General features: G+C 42.2%; 1 pseudogene; it reads right to left on the bottom strand.

Moving 5' to 3' along the window:
* Window positions 1-4491: 4491 nt before the first annotated feature.
* On the bottom strand, window positions 4492-4895 carry LOC101576710 (annotated as a pseudogene).

Below are 4895 nucleotides of genomic sequence, written 5' to 3'. Positions count from 1 at the left end.
TTTTAGAAGAAGAATGTTGCTATTATGCTAATAACTCTGATGTTGCTAGAGAAATCCTCCCACACACAGCAGTATGAGAACAAACAAACCAGTGGGCCCAAGAGAGACAAATAGGTTCCTATTGGTGGAGCTTCCTGAAAACTGGAAGCCATGGCTAGGAGCTCTGTTGGGGCCACTAACAGACCTCCTTCTCATACTCTTAATAGGACCTTGTTTATCAAATTGGCTCACTTCCTCCTTTATTACAAAACAAATAGACAATATTAATCTCTAAATGACCCTCAGATATGGTGTTCTTATGCAGCCTTGAAGGCTAATATCTCTGAAAATGATTTTTCTAACTAAAAGAAGGGGAAATGAAAAGGGATCAAAATTTTAGACAAGGGCCTGTTAATAAAGCCCACCTAGAATGCCCACCAAACCAGTAGACATGTATGGTGTTGTCTGATAATTAAACACTTCTTTCTATGTGTAGCCCCTGACTTTACTGTCTTTGTATAGCCAGTGGCCTTGCAATATAACACGAGGTGTTCTTTACTGAATTTGTGTAACTGATAGCCTTACAGTGTAACTTTAAATGCTCAGACTCCCTAACAATCCATGATGTCCCCCAACCCTCCAATCTTATGTGCCAAATTTGCTTTTGTACCTCCCCACTTACCTTCCTTTTAAAGACCTGGAAGCCCCCGCTGGGCAGAGCTCTGACTCTAAGAGAGGTACTGGTTAGGAGCCTACAGATGTAATAAACTGCCTCCTAAACCTTCTTGGCACTGTTTCTTCCCTTGTTTGGCCTATTTTACTGCAATGATTCAATCACACTAATAGAACTTTGTCTACCTTTTCAAGCACTTATTTCCCTTGTTTGATTAACGTAACTATTTTTTTTTTGCCACTTCTGCTCCTTTGATGGATTTTTATTCTTCAAAACAGTTGCAATTTTTGACTTCACCACCTCACACTCTGAGAGCAGATCAATCATCTGAATAACATGTTCATGCTTCTCTACAATTTCTTTCTTCAATTCAATGGTTATTATTTTCTTCAAAACTTTTTTCTTGCCAGGCTAGTTGGTGCACACCTGTACTCCCAGCACTCAGGAGGCTGAGGCAGGAGCAGCGCCATGTGTTTAAGGCCAGCCTGGCCTACAGGGGAAGTTCAAGGTCAGCCTGAACTACATAGTGAGACTCTGCCTTAATAAAACCAAAAACTAAAACAAAAATCTTCTTTTTCCCATTCTTCCTCTGCACTTTTTTGTTGCCTTCATTATTGCTCTGTGCATTCCTGGCATCTTCATCACTGCTCTGCCTCTTGGCTCTTCTCTTTTCTTTTTACCACCATGCTTGTTCTGCACTTTCTTTGGAGCCATGCTGGATTGAATAATACTGTACAGTACTGTATTGCTAAAAGCATATACGAGCAAGCTTCACAGCAAGTGTGCACATGTCTGTTTGCAGCCACGATCCTGACTAGGGGAGGCCACAACCACATGTCAGATGACCATCATCACCTGATGTGGACTGCGAAAATAGAAGTAAAATTTTGCCAAACATTTCTGTTCATAAATCAAATTTTTCATGAATAGAAGTGTTTGTGAACTGAAGTGTTACTGTATCTCTTTCCCAAATAATTTTATCACAAAGTTTTAGTCATGTTCCTTTCAATAATCATCCAGCCAGTCCATTGACTGTAGCCCAAGAATTGGTACACTGTCACACATATAACCATCTTTCTTTCAAGCAACGTGTATGACTGACTAGGTACACTGGCTAACGTTCTGCCCACCGTGAAGATTTCCCTTCACCACTGTCCCTCAAGAATGTCCTGGAAAGTGGTCATAGTGCTGCAGCAGCTGTCCACTTGCATCTATATAACATGCAGAACTGTCTGTAAGCCAGACTCGAGTTTTCTCTTTCTTTGCCAACTGATCATAGCTGCATCCTCGGATGCCATAGGTGCATTGTGGCTTCTGCCTTTGCTCAGGTTTGATAGCATGCATATAGCTTCCATTTAATAATGGACCGTTACTGTGCATATACAATTTTATGACTCAGTGAATCAGATCACCCAGGTTATGTTTGGTTTCCCATGGCCAAGCATTCAGTTTCCACTATGGCCCTGTAGCAGTCCAGGAGCTGAATTTTCAAAGAGGGAGTCATCTGCAAGGGGCAGCAGAGCCTTTCTCCAAATCCTAAGGCTTCCACTGTGATTCACCTATGGGAGCCTTCTAGAGGCTCCAAACAGCATCCTTATCTACCACTGGTACTTCAAGTATGATTGGATTTTCCAAATCACGTGACCCTAGGGGCAGAGCAGCCTGCACAGCTCTCTGGACCTGTTGCAGTGCCTTCTGTTATACTAAACTCCACTCAAAACTAGCAGCTTTCCAGTTGCTTGGTAAATGGACCAGAGTAACACACTCTCATGAGTAATATGTTGTCTTCGAAATCTAAATAGACCTACTAGACATTGTGCCTTTCTTTTTTCATAGGGACATCCAGATGTAACTTATTTTTTACCTTAGAAGAGATATCTCTTCATGCCTCATATCAGTGTACTAGAAATTTCACTGAGGTAGAGGAACCTTGAATTTTAGTTTTTTTTATTTTCCATCATCTGGCTTTGCCAATAAATTCAGAGTGGCTGCAACTTTCTACTTACAGTCAGCATAATGTCATCAAGGTAGTGACTTGTGTTTTACCTGATAAAAGAGAAAGATGATCAAGATTCTTGTGACACAGGGCTAGGGAGTTAATGAGACACTGAGGTAGGGCAGTGAAGATGGATTGAGGGTCTTGCCAGCAGAAGGCAAATTGCTTCTGGTGGGTCTTATGGATAAATATGGAGAAGATAGCATTTAACAGGTCAATAGCTGCTTACCATGTACTAGGAGATGTGTTAATCTGATCAAGCTAGGAAACCACATGTGGCACAGCAGCTGTCATTGAAGTTACCACTTGATTAATCTTATAGTAATCTGCCATCATTCTCCAAGGCCAGCTCATCTAATGCACAGCCCAAATAGGACAGTTAAGTGAGGATAGTGATCCTTCTATCTCAGCTTCTCCGTGCTGAGATTACCAGCATGTGCCATCATCCCTGGTTTTGGTGGTCAGCTTACCTTGCCTGGGGTTGTGGGGCACGCACAGCATGCAGTACTTGGGATCGAACCCAGGTCCTTGCATGTGCCAGCAGGTTCTTAGACCACCAAGCTATCTCCCTAGCCCACGAAGATTAATTTTAACCTGCAAATCCACTCTAAGCATTCTCATTTCTCTAAGCCTTTGAATCCCTTTATCAACAGTAAACACAGGAATATCAAGTATTTATAACTCACTCAAAGGGGCCATCTTTTGATCTACACATCTGCCAATCAAACTAAACAATTAGCACCTTTAAAAAAATCTCCACAAGCTGCAGCATTAAACTAAATTTAATTTAGAATCTCTACAGAATAGGTCCATATTGAAAGATTCACTTTTGTGCTTCTTCCCATGCTCTTAATTCCATTCCCATACTTCTTCCTTAGATCTCTGCTTTTAAAAAGTAGAAAACTCAGAAAGTTCTTTGGGAATAGAGCAGACATACTTATAAGTCATGCTGTGATATTTATGGGCCTCACTTTTAGAAACTGCCTGAGATTTGAACCTGGTTATACACTTAGAGAGAAAAATGGGTGGTGAAGATGGGTCATGAGGAGTATTGGCATCATCGTGCCAGTAACTGCCAAGATTAATTTCCTCAGGTATACAAAGATAGGCCAATACCATAAGGAGTTGGGGTGGGTAATGGCCTCACCACTGCCTGAGAAAATAGTAAAACAAAAGCAATGTTGCATTCCTGGAGGGATTGCAGAGAAACCATTTTTCAAGTAAAAATAATCTCATCAAGGTTTGGGAGCTCAATGTCCCCAACCTTGTCAGAATCCTTCCAAACATCTCCATGCTATTTATGGTATCCCATTGTTTCATAATTAGCACCTTCATTTTCACTTCAGGTACCCTTCCAGGCTGAGAATTAATCTTATGCTGTATTTCAGCCAAATGCTTAGGGTTTGTATTTGTATTTCTGCAAATTGAGCCCTGTGGCTAAGGAGAGAAGGTTCTCTTAAAAATCTTTAGGCTATTTATGCATGTCTGGAGCTGGGAATTTGAACCCTTGAGTTCTTTTCTTTTCTTCTTCTTTTTTTTCTTTTTGTTCTTTATTTAGGACAGGATCTACAGGGTCTCACTACGTATATCGGACTAGTAGTGATTCTCCTGTTTTCAACCTCCAAAGTGCTGGGATTACAGGTGTGCGCCACCACTCCCAGTCTTAATCGCTGTCTCAGCGCACCCCAGGGGTGGGGCCAGAACGGCACCCTGGGGATTGAACCCCAGCTGCTGTGTTCTACCTAAACCAGCACCTTAGTCCACTGAGCTATCAGGCTGGCCCTTTATTTTCTTTCTTTCTTTTTTTTTTTTTTTCATTGTCCCAAATTTATTGACATACAGCACAGCAAAAAGATTCAAACAGCTCCACGTGGTGTTTTGAAATTCATCCCGACGGTAGGCTGTGTGACCTGCAGGTTGGAGAGGCTGCCGAAGTCCAAAAGCTTCAGCATTTCTTTAGTGTCAGGATCTACTTCAATGATTTCCTCATCCAAGGCTGAGACCTCAGGGATGTATCCTCCTGCAACTTGATGGAAATACCCCGCACAGGGCCCCTCTGTATCTGCTTCATCAGATGTGTGACATAGCCTGCTACCTTGTTGCGGAGCTTCTTGCTGGGGATGATGGCGATTTCCTCGCACACGCGCTTGTTGGTGTGGAAATTGTTTCCCAGGCGCGTATAGTACTTCTCAATGATCACGCGGGCTGCCTTTTTCACTGTCTTGGTACGAACGCGGCCCATGTTGG

This window comes from Octodon degus, unplaced genomic scaffold (assembly GCF_000260255.1).
Source record: "Octodon degus isolate 3935 unplaced genomic scaffold, OctDeg1.0 scaffold00019, whole genome shotgun sequence".
NCBI lineage: Eukaryota > Metazoa > Chordata > Mammalia > Rodentia > Octodontidae > Octodon > Octodon degus.
This window is presented reverse-complemented; position numbering and strand designations above follow the sequence as displayed.